Source organism: Rhodnius prolixus, unplaced genomic scaffold, assembly GCF_049639745.1.
Source record: "Rhodnius prolixus isolate KJV_2025 unplaced genomic scaffold, Rpr scaffold_7, whole genome shotgun sequence".
Classification (NCBI taxonomy): domain Eukaryota; kingdom Metazoa; phylum Arthropoda; class Insecta; order Hemiptera; family Reduviidae; genus Rhodnius; species Rhodnius prolixus.
This window is the reverse complement of record NW_027411582.1, coordinates 18,348,535-18,365,824: the sequence shown is the minus strand read 5'-3', so window position 1 is coordinate 18,365,824 and position 17,290 is coordinate 18,348,535. Positions and strand designations below refer to the sequence as shown.

The following is a 17,290-nucleotide window of genomic DNA, read 5'->3' as shown; positions in this document are numbered from 1 at the left end:
CCAGCTTCTTGAGTTATAATAAGGGAACCATTCCAACCAGCTTCTTGAGTTATAATAAGGGAATCATTCCAACCAGTTTCTTGAGTTATAATAAGGGAATCATTCCGACCAGCTTCTTGAGTTATAATAAGGGAACCATTCCAACCAGCTTCTTGAGTTATAATAAGGGAATCATTCCAACCAGCTTCTTGAGTTATAATAAGGGAATCATTCCAACCAGCTTCTTGAGTTATAATAAGGGAATCATTCCAACCAGCTTCTTGAGTTATAATAAGGGTATCATTTCAACCAGCTTCTTGAGTTATAATATGGGAATCATTCCAATCAGCTTCTTGAGTTATAATAAGGGAATCATTCCGACCAGCTTCTTGAGTTATAATAAGGGAACCATTCCAACCAGCTTCTTGAGTTATAATAAGGGAATCATTCCGACCAGCTTCTTGAGTTATAATAAGGGTATCATTCCAACCAGCTTCTTGAGTTATAATATGGGAATCATTCCAATCAGCTTTTTGAGTTATAATAAGGGAATCATTCCAACCAGCTTCTTGAGTTATATAAGGGAATCATTCCAACCAGCTTCTTGAGTTATAATAAGGGAATCATTCCAACCAGCTTCTTGAGTTATAATAAGGGAACCATTCCAACCAGCTTCTTGAGTTATAATAAGGGAATCATTCCAACCAGTTTCTTGAGTTATAATAAGGGAATCATTCCGACCAGCTTCTTGAGTTATAATAAGGGAACCATTCCAACCAGCTTCTTGAGTTATAATAAGGGAATCATTCCAACCAGCTTCTTGAGTTATAATAAGGGAATCATTCCAACCAGCTTCTTGAGTTATATAAGGGAATCATTCCAACCAGCTTCTTGAGTTATAATAAGGGAACCATTCCAACCAGCTTCTTGAGTTATAATAAGGGAATCATTCCAACCAGTTTCTTGAGTTATAATAAGGGAATCATTCCGACCAGCTTCTTAAGTTATAATAAGGGAACCATTCCAACCAGCTTCTTGAGTTATAATAAGGGAATCATTCCAACCAGCTTCTTGAGTTATAATAAGGGAATCATTCCAACCAGCTTCTTGAGTTATATAAGGGAATCATTCCAACCAGCTTCTTGAGTTATAATAAGGGAATCATTCCAACCAGCTTCTTGAGTTATAATAAGGGAACCATTCCAACCAGCTTCTTGAGTTATAATAAGGGAATCATTCCAACCAGTTTCTTGAGTTATAATAAGGGAATCATTCCGACCAGCTTCTTGAGTTATAATAAGGGAACCATTCCAACCAGCTTCTTGAGTTATAATAAGGGAACCATTCCAACCAGCTTCTTGAGTTATAATAAGGGAATCATTCCGACCAGCTTCTTGAGTTATAATAAGGGAACCATTCCAACCAGCTTCTTGAGTTATAATAAGGGAATCATTCCGACCAGCTTCTTGAGTTATAATAAGGGTATCATTCCAACCAGCTTCTTGAGTTATAATATGGGAATCATTCCAATCAGCTTTTTGAGTTATAATAAGGGAATCATTCCAACCAGCTTCTTGAGTTATATAAGGGAATCATTCCAACCAGCTTCTTGAGTTATAATAAGGGAATCATTCCAACTAGTTTCTTGAGTTATAATAAGGGAATCATTCCAATCAGTTTCTTGAGTTATAATAAGGGAATCATTCCAACCAGTTTCTTGAGTTATAATAAGGGAATCATTCCGACCAGCTTCTTGAGTTATAATAAGGGAATCATTCCAACCAGCTTCTTGAGTTATAATAAGGGAATCATTCCAACCAGCTTCTTGAGTTATATAAGGGAATCATTCCAACCAGCTTCTTGAGTTATAATAAGGGAATCATTCCAACCAGCTTCTTGAGTTATAATAAGGGAATCATTCCAACCAGTTTCTTGAGTTATAATAAGGGAATCATTCCGACCAGCTTCTTGAGTTATAATAAGGGAACCATTCCAACCAGCTTCTTGAGTTATAATAAGGGAACCATTCCAACCAGCTTCTTGAGTTATAATAAGGGAACCATTCCAACCAGCTTCTTGAGTTATAATAAGGGAATCATTCCGACCAGCTTCTTGAGTTATAATAAGGGAACCATTCCAACCAGCTTCTTGAGTTATAATAAGGGAATCATTCCGACCAGCTTCTTGAGTTATAATAAGGGTATCATTCCAACCAGCTTCTTGAGTTATAATATGGGAATCATTCCAATCAGCTTTTTGAGTTATAATAAGGGAATCATTCCAACCAGCTTCTTGAGTTATGTAAGGGAATCATTCCAACCAGCTTCTTGAGTTATAATAAGGGAATCATTCCAACCAGTTTCTTGAGTTATAATAAGGGAATCATTCCAATCAGTTTCTTGAGTTATAATAAGGGAATTATTCCAACCAGCTTCTTTAGTTATAATAAGGGAATCATTCCAACCAGCTTCTTTAGTTTATAATAAGGGAATCATTCCAACCAGCTTCTTGAGTTATAATAAGGGAATCATTCCAACCAGCTTCTTGAGTTATAATAAAGGAATCATTCCGACCAGCTTCTTGAGTTATAATAAGGGAACCATTCTAACCAGCTTCTTGAGTTATAATAAGGGAATCATTCCGACCAGCTTCTTGAGTTATAATAAGGGAATCATTCCAACCAGCTTCTTGAGTTATAATAAGGGAATCATTCCGACCAGCTTCTTGAGTTATAATAAGGGAATCATTCCAACCAGCTTCTTGAGTTATAATAAGGGAATCATTCCGACCAGCTTCTTGAGTTATAATAAGGGAACCATTCCAACCAGCTTCTTGAGTTACATTCCCTTTTACATTTTTTTGTTTTTTTGATATTTATTTCGTTATTTACAATCTTTATATACATATATACAATAAGTAAATAGGGAGAATGAAGGATAAATGAATGCGTGAAAGGCAGAAGGAGAGAAACTGCCCAGTGGTAGCACTCTCTACCGGATATTAATGATGTTTATGGTCTGAAGACTGCAAGGAAGTCGCGGGGCCTCTGGCGATTCAGTCGGCCTATTAGGGATGTCAGAGGAGGCGAGAGACTGTACGAAAAGATTAGAGCTAGTCGAGAGAGTAGAATGGAATTTTTGGTATTTAGTCTTGGCGAGTCGGTGTACGAAGGGGATGTTGAGGTCGTTGTGAAGAGTGAGGTTAGTCACCGTAGAAAAGAGCGTCAACTATCTGTCGACAGGAGTTTTGATTGAAATGTTTTGTACAGTCCATATGTTTTTAGGTTTGGCTGAACCCCACAGCTCTAGTCCGTAAGTCCACGTAGGTTTGAGGATAGTATTGTATATTAAACGTTTGAGTCCAATGGGTAATTTGGAGCTTCGTCGAAGTAGTCTGTAAAGCAATTTAAAAATCAATAGATATCTAATGTATGCTGAATTAAAAAAAAAACTCTGAAAAGGTTTGGCAAAACAGCTGATGCCTATTTTTGAGTAAATAAAAAATGGTGAAGAGAATCCACCATTTTATTTTCATCTTTCTCATTTAAGGCACATCAACATCTGAGGCCAATGGCGCCTTTTACTTGTACCAGTGCACTGCCGGCCTCCGGATAGTGTTCACTCGTTACAGATAACACTGTCCAATCATCGAACAATGAGCTGTTAGAAGCTCCTAGGAAGATAAAATCTAAAGGCCCAGCTGCTGGATTCGAACCCGGGATCTCCGTGTTTGAATCCAGTATTCGCTAACCATTCAGCTAATCCAATAGTTTAATATTAAATACAATTTTCATTTCATTAGTTTCAAAACTTTCATTTGTTACAAAAAAGTTTAATCAAACTTTAGTTAATTTACTACAGTTAATTTAGTCAATTAGTGAACATTTAGTTACTTAATTGCAATTAATATGCAGAAGTTGCATCAATCATGTTTTCATTTAATTAGTTTGTTTATCTTATGCTCTGTATTCAATTTATACATCATTAAAATGCATTTTGTAGGTATTAAATTTTAATTGTATAATATTTCTCTATCATTAAATGTTGGCTTCTGTTATCAAGTAGCTAACTTAAATACGTCCCAATATGAAAGTCATGACAAAGTTTTATTTTCATACCCCGGAAATATGAAGGCATTTTATTGTTTATTGGTTTAGTTAAAATTAAATTTTTCTCCTATAAAAATCACATCAAAGTGCAGTAGCTCATCGATTATAAAACTATCGTTTATATCAGGGGTGTCCAACAAGTCGATCGCAATCGACCGACTTTGAAGCGATTGTAGAAGATAAAACTTCCTAGCAATAGTTTTTAATGCATTCTGGGAATTCAAATCTAGGAAATTATATAATTTTACAAACTGACTTAATCTTACAAGCCAGAATATTTTGAAGAAGATTTTTGGAAATATGTCAACCGAGAAAAATATTCCAGTATCACCAAATGTAGCGAATATATCTATTCTTGTTTCGGATCTATGTACATACCTATGCGAATTGACATTTTCATACTTTGAAGCTAACGAAGACTAAACAACTGAACTGATTCCAATACTGAAGACTCACTGTTATTATCTTTGTCAGGATATACACCTAATTATGATTCCTTGGTTAGAGACATGCAAACTCTGTCTTCCCCATTAATGTTAAAGCAACAAAGAAAATTCTAAATCTGTTTTTTATCTGTAGCTACTTTGAATTAATATATATTGTTAATACGAGTAATTATTATCCATGTTCTTTTAATTCCCCTGGATGTGAGTTTTTTGGCTTTTTACGTAGGTTGATAAGCCGTAGATCTATATTTCAGTACGAGGTGTACTCAGCGAGCTATTGATAGATTAGCAAAAAGTAAGTCATATTATTCTTTCATGATAAATTTTCCTGGCCCCAAAAAAACGCGAAAGTGAAATATTGAAATCAAATTATCAGCCATACTGTGCATTTTTACGAGGGTCGTTTGAAAAGTCCGTGCAAAAATAAAAACTACTTAATTTTTTGGGGTAAACCTTTTTTATTTTTCAACATACTCGTAGTCTCCTTTTAGGCTTATACGAGGTGTGTTCAAAAAGTAACGGGAATTTTCGTTTTTTGAAAAAAATATTTATTTATTCATCTACATTAATATTGTCGCCTTCAAAGTAGTCCCCTTCGCATACAATACACTTGTGCCAGCGCTTTTTCCAATCCTCGAAACACTTCTGAAACTCGATCTTTGTGATAGCTTTCAGCTCTTTCAGCGATTCGCTTTTAATGTCATCTATGCTTGTAAAACGACGGCCTTTTAATGTTCTCTTTATGTTTGGAAATAGAAAAAAGTCACATGGAGCCATGTCTGGCGAATATGGAGGCTGGGGCATCGTTAAAGTTTTGTTTTTGGCCAAAAATTCACGAACAAGCAATGAAGTGTGAGCAGGTGCATTATCGTGGTGCAAAATCCATGAATTGTTTTGCCACAAATCCGGGCGTTTTTTTCGGATTGCTTCACGCAAACGGCGTTGAACTTGTAGGTAGTACTCCTTATTGATTGTTTGACCTTGTGGCAAGAATTCATGATGCACTATGCCATTAAAATCTAAGAACACAGTGAGCATAACCTTCACATTCGACCGCACTTGTCGAGCCTTTTTCGGTCTTGGCGATCCAGAATGCCACCACTGGGACGATTGAGCCTTAGTTTCGACATCATATCCGTAAACCCATGTTTCGTCACCTGTTATAACACGTTTCAGTAGATCCGCATCGTTGTCGACTTCATTGAATGACTCTTGAGCAACTTCCATTCTCCGCTGTTTTTGTTCGAAATTCAACAATTTTGGAACAAATTTTGCTGCCACACGTTTCATACCCAAAACATCCGAAAAAATTTCATGGCATGAGCCAATTGATATGGCAACATCATCAGCGACTTCTCTGATTGTGATTCGGCGATCGTTCATAACCATTTCTTTCACTTTTTTCACGTTTTCATCGGTTGTTGATGTGCTTGGACGTCCAGGTCGTTCGTCATCTTCAACGTTTTCGCGGCCATCTTGGAAACGCTTATACCACTCGTAAATCCTTGTTTTACTCATAGCAGACTCACCATATGCCTTTATTAACATTTCACACACTTTATTTCATTTTTTACGCAAAATTTAATACAAATTCTTTGATCCATTTTTTTTAACAAACAAAAATCGCCAAGCTCGAAAAACACGTCTAACCTTAACGGCTGCCACAATTGCAAGTAAACAATGAATATTACTGAAAATTTTATCGTACTTCAGGGGCATGTGTACCAACATAATAAAAAAAAAAATTTTACAATCAGACTCTCCAAACCCGCGAAATTTAAAAATTCCCGTTACTTTTTGAACACACCTCGTACACTTCGTCTAACGCTGCTCTAGTTTGTTGATCCCTTCCGAATAATAGGATTTGTCCAAGTCTGAAAAATAGCCATTCGTTTCTGCAATCACCTCCTCGTTTGAATAAAATCTGTTTCCCGCCAGCCATTTCTTCATATTGGGGAACAAATAGTAGTCCGAGGGAGCCAAGTCTGGAGGGGGGATGTGAAACGAGTTGGAACCCTATTTCCATTAATTTTGCGACCACAAGTGCTGAGGTGTGAGCTGGTGCGTTGTCGTGATGGAAAAGGACTTTTTTGTGGGCCAATCGTGGGCGTTTTTCTTGCAGCTCGGTTTTCAAACGGTCCAATAACGATGAATAATATGCACCTGTCATAGTTTTACCCTTTTCCAGATAGTCGATGAGGATTATTCCTTGCAAATCCCAAAAGACAGTCGCCATAATCTTACCGGCCGAAGGAACGGTCTTCGCCTTTTTTGGCACAGATTCCCCCTTGGTAACCCATTGTTTAGATTGTTCTTTGGTCTCAGGAGTGTAGTGATGTATCCATGTTTCATCCACAGTGACGAAACGACGCTTAAAGTCCTGCGGATTCTTCTGGAACAGCTGCAAACCGTCCTTGCAACACTTCACACGATTTCGTTTTTGGTCAAGCGTGAGCAATCGCGGCACCCATCTTGCGGATAGCTTTGTCATGTCCAAATGTTGATGCAAAATATTATGTACCCGTTCATTCGAGATGCCCACAGCACTAGCTATCTCATGCACCTTCACTCTTCTGTCATCCATCACCATATCATGGATTTTATCAATGATTTCTGGAGTAGTACCCTCAACAGGGCGTCCAGAACGTTCAGCGTCACTTGTGCTCATATGGCCACTCCGAAAATTTTGAAACCACTTATAAACTGTTCTAATCGAAGGTGCAGAGTCACCATAATGTTTATCAAGCTTCTCTTTAGTCTCCTGAGGCGTTTTGCCTTTCATAAAGTAGTGTTTAATCAACACACGAAATTCTTTTTCGTCCATTTTTTGAAAATCACTCGACTTCCTCGATTCAAACGAATGCCAAACACAAAGAAATAGACCGATCTGGCTGAAACTTGGTGTGTGTTCTTCCAAGAGATGCTACTAACTAAACATAACCTCGATACGCGCCAGTAGTGCTATCTCTCTGACTTTGCACGGACTTTTCAAACGACCCTCGTATTTAAATTACAATTATCATCTTCAAAAATAAATTGCGCAGACTCTACTCTGTAACTATTCGTAAACATTTTTGTATATTATAAAATAAAATTTGAAAATTTCGTTTTCAAATTCTTGTTAAGAAAAAAATTAAATTAAATAAATAAAAAGTGAACATTTAAATCTTGATTATTTTTTAGCCACTCTTGATAAATTGACAAATACAAACTCAAAGGAAAACGAACTTTATTCACTGTTTAATAAATAATAAATATTTCAAAACAAACATCTACCTAAATAAATTTATTCAATTAATAACCTTTTTAGATAATTTCACTCTAAAGGGAAAATTTTCCAATCAGTTCAGCTGTTCGACTGTATAAATTGTACTCCACTTTTAATAGAATCTGGGCTGATGGAGTCGTTTTTAATATCAACGGCCATATTGAAGTTCATTTAGAAATATGAATTCTACTGCTATTCAAACAGTTTGATATGGCTTTGTCCTGAATGAAGTAGGTCAGCCCTAGGGTCCCTTAATAGAAAATGACAAGTACCAAATTATTTATTCACTTGTCCTTGTAGACATTATTTTTATTGCGGTTAGATATAATTATTTACTGAACTATTTTTGAATTGTATGTATTTTTATTTTTTAAATCAAAAGATTCTTATATTTTTAATCGATTTAATTAATTCTTTTTTTAAAAAACCTTATTTATTTTCACAACTGTAGTACATTTCTGCAACAAGTGAAGCTGATTCAGCATCATACATAGTTTAAATATATGTGTAGCTTGAGGGGGAGAATTCACCCATTGGTGAAACTCTCCCAAAGAAGATCGTTATCACTACTACGAACTGGCACCTACTTCGTTAGTAAGTTCACATAGCCTTGGGCGCTTCAAACGCCTTGGAGGATTTCCTGGTAATGCAGGAAGTTGGTGGAAACTAGAAGGTTAAAATGTGAGGAAATTGAAGCGTGGAACTTGACGTAGCAGGATATTGCAGCTTCAGAAAAGGAGCATTAGTAGATTTGACGGAGGGTTTTTGATTGAAAAGATTGGATTCTGTAGATATTGGAAGCAGTGGCTGAGCTCCAAAGTTTCATTCAGCATGTCCAGACAGGTTTGTCAAGAATCATCGAGTAGCTAAGTTGCTTATTGTTTAATGAATGTCTTGATCGTTTATCGAGAAATTAGAATCTGTTTAGTTCTTTCCGCTTAAATCTAGTATGAGGATTCGAGGTTAGGCGTTTGTCCGTGACATTAATACTTAAGAAATGAAACAAAAATAAAACGCTATTCGCATTCCGCTACTCTATAAGCTTCAAAAAAAAAAAAAAAAACCTAGCGGTGTCAAATCAGGAGTCCCTGACACGAGATCAGATTAGAGGAAGAATATCTTGAGGTCTGCAGAGCCATTCCATCAGATCACATACAGAGAGGCATTTGAGAATGCAGATATGCTTGCGAGCCAGAGGAAGCACCTTTAAAGACACAGTACATGCTGCACTAGTTGCGTAAAGTGCATTATTTGATAAATTAAGGAATAAGTTTGAGGAGATTTCCAATTTTTTTGGTAATTAAACTAATTAATTAAAATTACCAAAAAAGTATTAAACCTTCTTGTTTGTAATAGATGTAAAATTATTTTTTAGCCATTTTGTGTGTGCTTGTGAACATCTAAAGCTCTTAACATTTGATTATTGCTTAGAAAATCACTCGGAAAACTACTTATTTCCCGATATTAAGAAAAATACTAGCTTTACTGCCTTGGCAATATTTTTAGTAGAAAGGGAATGAAAGAATACATAAAAATGACCTATCACGTGCTCTTCTTTCTCTTTGATAACAAGTTAAAAAATTGAAATATGATTAATAAATACCAGATTTTGAAATGGCCTAGCACCTTTAATTTTAAAGATATCGAATTGCGGTTTCCGGTTTCTTTCATAACTTTTTGTACTCTTTATAACTGTGTATATGAAAATGGGGGTCAACTGCGAACCCTCACTTTTGGTCGCGTGTCAGCCGCGTATGCGGGCAGGAATCTAAAATCAAGTCACATATGCTGAAACTAGAGGTAACGAGCAACCTCCTGGATAACCTGGCTAACAAGCCAGAGGAGGCACCTTTGAAGGCACAGTACATGTTTCACAAGTTGAGTAAAGGGCATTATTTGATAAATCAAGGAATAAGTTTGATCCTTTACATGAAAGATGCTGATCACATAAATATTTGGCAGGAGGTTTCCAATTTTTTTTTGGTAATTAAACGCAACTCTCCCAAAATTACCAAATAATTATCAAACCTTCTTGTTTGTAACAGATGTAAAATTATTTTATAGCCATTTTGTGTATGCTTGAGAACATCTAAAGCTCTTTACATTTGATTTTTCTTAGAAAAATCACTCGGAAAACGATTTATTTCCCGATATTAAGAAAAAGATTAGCTTTACTGCCTTGGCAATATTTTTATTAGAAAGTGGATGAAAAAATACATAAAAATGACCTATCGCGTGCTCTTCTTTCTCTTTGATAACAAGTTAAAAAATTGAAATATGATTAATAAATACCAGATTTTGAAATGGCCTAGCACCTTTAATTTTAAAGATATCGAATTGGGGTTTCCGGTTTCTTTCATAACTTTTTATACTCTTTAAAACTGTTTGTATGAAAAGGGGGGTCAACTGCGAACCCTCACTTTTGGTCGCGCGTCTGCCGCGTACGCGATCAGATATCTAAAATCAAGTCACATATTCTGTAACTAGAGGTGATGGGCAACAAATTTTTCCTCTACCATTTTTTTGCTCAGATCAACGGTTTAACCAAGAAATACATTTGAGCCGTCTTTAAATGAGCACCTTGTATTGAGGGGAAAAAGTCGAATATCTGTCCTCGTGGTTATGGGAAGGTAACGTTTCGATGAATGTTTGGATTTGAAAATCAATCGAAATCAGCAAACCAGTTGTGCCACTTCCTTTTGGTCGATTTTACTTTCTTTAATTTAAATTAATTGTTGATAGCCAGATAGATTAGACTAGGGCGGCCTCAAGGCCTACGCAATTACGACCCCTTTGGATCTATTGTGGCACCCCTCACTCTAAAGCTCACCCTCCAGACCTGTCCTTTTAATCAGACTCTTAATTTTGGAGAGCGACTCTTGGGTAAAGCTCACAGGCCTTGGTTTTTCCTCCCCGAGAAGTAACATCCTTAGCCCAGACAAGCCCCTCACACTGACACAACACGTGCAGTGCCCGCTTCCTCCTCTTTCTGACAGAACCTGCAAAGGCTATCATCTGCCAGGCCTATGCGAAGCATGTGCTTTCTGAGCCTACAGTAGCCAGTTAGAAGGCCTACAAATATCCTTATAGCCCCACAGCCTTGACGGATTAATTCTGCAGTCCGCCTCGGCGAATAGCCTCTAATGAACTTCTTCACCTGTCCCTGCCCAGTGGTGGCTCGCCACCACTCCTGAGACCTACCATAAGTTAATGGCCGCAGATTTCACACACTTCAGAACCCCAAAATAGGATTCCGGGCCAACGAATTGTCCCACAGAGCCTCCCCGGGCCAGTAAATCTGCCGCTTCGTTTCCCTTATTTCCTGTATGACCAGGTACCCAAACCAGAAAGACCTTATTTTGGTCACTAATTTTCTTCAGGGCACCCAGACAGTCCCATACCAGCCTTGAGTTGACCTGTTAGGAACTAATTGCCCGTAGTGCAGCCTGACTATCCGAGAAAATTACGACCTTAGAATTAATAGTTCCTCGACCAACAATCTCGGCAGCACAGAACCTAATTGCAGCTAGCTCAGCCTGAAAAACTGTAGCTAGTTTCCCTAAGCTAACCGAAAACCCACATTTCGGCTTCACCCCGTACACTACCGCTCCCACACCCTCCTCCATCTTGGAGCCATCTGTGTACCACATCGAATCTCCCACATCAGGGGGTTCAAGTCTCCAAGCCTCCCGGTCTCCAATACAGACTTTGAAAGGCTTGTCGAAGTTATATTTGGGAGTCACAGAATCCGAAGGCAGGCCCAGAATAGGATCGGCCTCCAGCTCCTCTTATAACTCTTGATATGCTCCTCCTTGACAGACGGTAATAGGAGCTTGTCCTTCCATAAGCCTAACGACAACGGCCCTTGCAACGCCCTGAATATATAATGTGCAATGGGAGCAAATTGAACAAAACCTCCAAGGCCGCAGTAGGGGAAGTTCTCATGGCCCCAGTGACACTTAGGCAAGCCAGCCTTTGAATACCACTGAGCGCCACCCAGGACTCCACCCACCTGCAAGGCTTTCGCCCACCAGGCCACCTCCCCATGAGACACCATGGGTCTTATTACACTTATATAGATCCAGAGCGTCATCCTAGGGCTTAATCCCCAACTTTTCCCGCACAGCCTTTTACATCATCCTCAAGAAACCTTTGCCTTGTGGGAAATCATATATTTAGGTGTGAATACCATGTGAGCCTTTTATCGAAGATAACCCCAAGATACTTGGCCTCCATGGACAAAGGGATAGTAATTCCCCCCAAAGTTGATTGATAGACAGACTTGAATTTAAATTTTTGCCACCTGTTCATAGTTTTATTTTTATAAGAATTAAAATTAATAATAAAATTCATTATATTACTCTTTAGAATGATGTAACTTCATAACCAGACCCATTTCTACTCAATAGTAGGAGCATGTTACCAAAAGTTCTGTTAACACCCGGGATACCAGAAATAGTTAGAAAACTCCTCATCCTATCCCAAGAGTGGCGCTAGCCCGTATCATCAACATCATCATCCACACTGCTGGAACACTTAAGTCAATATGAACTACCGCTTAATTAAATTCCCCGCCGCAGACACCCGCCTCCATCCGTCCGGTCACAATTTTCTCGTCCCAAAACTCTACGCTGCCCCCAAACTTAACTCCAATCTCACCAGGCACCGCCTCCAATCCACTCTTTTCACTTCCACTTTCTTATTACTTTTCTCATTTCCGTTCGTTCCCTAAAACCTCCTAGTTCCTCCTTTTTTTTTTAGTAGCCGCCCCCATCTGAAAAACCTCGCGCCATAGTTGTCCCAGCTGATCACTCTATGTCTAAGAATCTCTTTTATTTTCACTAACCTCTTTCTTCAAACCACTTCTCTTTCTTATTATACTCCTTCACTCATTCTGTCTTTCACTTGCCACCTTTTTAATTTCAATTCCTGTTAATCTCTTTTGATCCGTCCCTTTTCCTGTATAAATATATATATATTTCCCTTTTCCTTTTAGTTCATTTCATTTTCAAGTTTTCAAGGTTGGAATATCCGCACTTAACTTTGGCAATTATCGCCACATTCGCTTTATCTTGTAAGTTTTCTTTGATTTGTTACTAAAAATTATATTCCCTAATTTAGGCTTCCTTAACATTTTTTTGTAGCCCATAGAACTTACACGATAATTCAATTAAAAATCAATTAACAATGGCGCTAATGACCACAGCATTGGAAGCGCAAAAAAGTGAATCTAAAAAAAAAATCTTTTTTTTTTAATTAAAAACCAAATTTCACAGAACACATCCACACTTATTTTTTCATTTCTTGACAAGCATTTAGAGTTAATTATTATTGATCAACAAAAAATTAAACCACGATCTATTCTGCTTTCATATCGTCAAGAAATTACGTGGTGTGGCTATTAAATAACGAGACTATTGCTATAAAACATTTTATTTTAAATTTATACATATTTAGTTATTATCACCTTCAATATACACCCCTCCCCTATCCCTACAACGCTCCATGCGAATTTACCATTGTTCGAAACAGTGCTGGAAGTCTTTTACTGTGAGCTCCTGCATGACGCGTGCCGTTTTCTCTTTCACAGCTTCATATGGACTGAAGTTCGTGTCCCTTTTAATGCAGATTTGACTTTGGGGGAACAGATAAAAGTCACATGGGGCCAGGTCAGGCTTGACAGACAATGCAGTGTGAGCCGGCGCGTTATCTTGATGGAGAACCCTGAGGACTTGTTCTTCCACAAATCGGGACGTTTTTTCCTTACTCTTTCACGGAGTTGAGCCAAGCACCTCTCCGTAGTAATGTTAATTAATTATAATCGATATTTTCATTCGTTTCGGACATGGACCGGGCGGTTATCATCTCCGACGTCTTCTCGGCCATCTTGGAAACGCTTGAACCAATCAAAAACTCGAGCACGTGATTAACATTCATCACCATAAACTTCTTTTAATAAAAGATAAGTTTCTATAGCGGTTTTATCAAGTTTTGATGTGAAATTTCACGACAATTCGTTGCTCTACTACATGTGTAGTATCATGTTTTCGGCAAAACGAAACTAACACCTCTTACACAAACGACGGTTCCGGTCAGACAGATTTCTCTACAAACACGTGAGACGCTGCAATCGAAAGAGAAGGCTTTTTCGCTGCACAGCTGGCGGTCGTTTAGATTTAGCGCATGCATAGTTTTTCTGTAGCAGCATAAGTCTCGTTATTTAATAGCCACACCTCGTATATAATAACATTAAAAGGTTCAAACATGAATTAATTTAAATAACTGTAACAGAAATAAATATAAATGAAAAGTTTGACATTTGTTGTAGAGGGCTGGCTCATACGTATCTTCATTCTAGAGGGCGCTACTTCCTAAATCTTCAAAAGCGCCCTAAGCGCGGACCCATATTGCCTAATGAGCGATCCTTTGTCCATATCTATTCAGTCAGGTTTGCCATTTTCAATTAATTTCTGATAACTTTGCTTCCACGATGGTTCAGTAGCGCGAGCATTTAGTGAGACACGCCCCCCAAAAAATAACTGATCCAATAAACCCAATTAATTTAATTAATACGTTAATTAAATCACGTGAATTGCCTTTGGTTCATACAAAAGTGTTTACAACATTCCCTACTTGTACACATTAGTTAGAACAAAAACAGTATAGAATACAGTTTAGTGTTGTTCTGTTTAGTTTAGAAATTACAGTTCCAGTGTATTCAACACTCATTTAACTAAAGTACATCTATTCATCTTGTTCTCTTCAGTTGATGCGTTTCTATACTTACTTTTATTAATTATTATAAAACCATTTTAACTAAATCAAAAACCTATAATTTATTATGTAAATGGTAATTGTAGATTTCTATACACTAAACATTACATTTCGCAATTAAATGAAATCATAATTGGAAAAAGGAAGAGAATGTAACAAAGATGAACTGTAGAAGATTATGAAATGATAAAAACCAATTATATACCTGCAAGCGCAAAGGAGATTAATTAATAAAATTGGTATTAGGCTTGAGGATAAAGGATACATGAACGATATGTCGGCTGAATGTCAGCTACATCCACAAAAGTAAAATCAGAAATTCAGGCCAGAAAAGAGGATTGTTTAAAGTATTATAATAATAACAAAATTTCTTTATTAACTACAGAATTCAAGTTAGTAATTGTTTAAGTTATAATTTCATTTTGTAAAATTTTAATGTAACTAACCTTCAAAAACATTTCAAACTTTTGTAAAATGGTCAAGGTTAAAGGTTTAATTTATTCGCTATACCTTGAAAACTTCATTTCAAGGATATTAAATATTTTAAATACAAAGAGTATTTAAAACAAGTAGAAGAAAAGTACAAAATTGTTCTTTAATCTGTACTAAATTAAAAGAAAACTGTTTTTGATAAACACTTCGCATTCAAATTAATATTTAAATTTGATTTTGTATTCTAATTAATATTATGCTTTCTTACCTATTTACTGTAACAAGTGTAAATAAGAAAGAAACGAGAGAAACAAAAAGGTCCTACAGTCATTACCTCTTTAGATCAGTCATTTACCTCTTTAGATCAGTCATTATCCAGGTTTAGAAATAGTAACCATAATGTGAACTTGTTTCTCCAAATAGTAACTCTATTCCTGTAAAGCTGGGGTCTTAAACCTGGGTTCCCTAGAACGTTGACAGGGGTTCCGCAAGTGATCACTATTTGCTCAGCCAAAATGCACGTAAAATGGATATCATCTATACAAGGAATTTTTCATGTAGGAACCAGGGGTAGTGGACTGTATTATTAAAATATTAAATTAATATAATATTTAAGTAAAAATTACAATATTAATATAAATTGGATATACGAGGGTCGTTTGAAAAGTCCGTGCAAAAATAAAAACTACTTAATTTTTGGGGGTAAACCTTTTTTATTTTTCAACATAGTCTCCTTTTAGGCTTATACACTTCGTCCAACGCTGCTCTAGTTTGTTGATCCCTTCCGAATAATAGGATTTGTCCAAGTCTGAAAAATGGCCATTCGTTTCTGCAATCACCTCCTCGTTTGAATAAAATCTTTTTCCCGCCAGCCATTTCTTCATATTGGGGAACAAATAGTAGTCCGAGGGAGCCAAGTCTGGAGAATAGGGGGGATATGAAACGAGTTGGAACCCTATTTCCATTAATTTTGCGACCACAACTGCTGAGGTGTGAGCTGGTGCGTTGTCGTGATGGAAAAGGACTTTTTTGTGGGCCAATCGTGGGCGTTTTTCTTGCAGTTCTGTTTTCAAACGGTCCAATAACGATGAATAATATGCACCTGTAATAGTTTTACCCTTTTCCAAATAGTCGATGAGGATTATTCCTTGCGAATCCCAAAAGACAGTCGCCATAATCTTTCCGGCCGAAGGAACGGTCTTCGCCTTTTTTGGCGCAGATTCCCCCTTGGTAACCCATTGTTTAGATTGTTCTTTGGTCTCAGGAGTGCAGTGATGTATCCATGTTTCATCCACAGTGACGAAACGACGCTTAAAGTCCTGCGGATTCTTCTGGAACAGCTGCAAACCGTCCTTGCAACACTTCACACGATTTCGTTTTTGGTCAAGCGTGAGCAATCGCAGCACCCATCTTGCGGATAGCTTTGTCATGTCCAAATGCTGATGCAAAATATTATGTACCCGTTCATTCGAGCACTAGCAATTTCACGCACTTTCACTCTTCTGTCATCCATCACCATATCATGGATTTTATCAATGATTTCTGGAGTAGTAACCTCAACAGGGCGTCCAGAACGTTCAGCGTCACTTGTGCCCATATGGCCACTCCGAAAATTTTGAAACTACTTATAAACTGTTCTAATCGAAGGTGCAGAGTCACCATAATGTTTATCAAGCTTCTCTTTAGTCTCCTGAGGCGTTTTGCCTTTCATAAAGAAGTGTTTAATCAACACACAAAATTCTTTTTCGTCCATTTTTTGAAAATCACTCGACTTCCTCGATTCAAACGAATGCCAAACACAAAGAAATAGACCGATCTGGCTGAAACTTGGTGTGTGTTCTTCCAAGAGATGCTACTAACTAAACATAACCTCGATACGCGCCAGTAGTGCTATCTCTCTGACTTTGCACAGACTTTTCAAACGACCCTCGTAAAAAGGCAGTGGATTGTAAAGAGTAAATATAAATAAATATTTTATGGATTAAATAAAATGTTGAAATTCAGTAAAAGTCACGTGCTTCAAATACACCAATCAAGACGCATTAATTATTATAAAATTTAATAGTTAATTATTCATAAAATGTATTCTAGAAAATAAATAAAATAATACCTGATTCGCTACCTCACTACACAGTTGTCTTAATAAGATGTTTTGAATTAAGATTAAATAAAGGTACAAGAATAATTTGGGGAATTTGTGTAGGAAAAAAGCTTTGATAAATCTATTTTATCTGCTACTTAAACATGGAGGTTCCTTCAAGAAAGACCATGGGCTCGAAAGGT

General features: G+C 37.1%; 1 protein-coding gene across 1 annotated transcript in view; it reads left to right on the top strand.

Moving 5' to 3' along the window:
• Positions 1-17,290, top strand: part of LOC141447108 (opioid-binding protein/cell adhesion molecule-like) — a 771,975-nt gene that overhangs the window by 577,266 nt on the left and 177,419 nt on the right. The gene's annotated exons all lie outside the window — the stretch shown is intronic.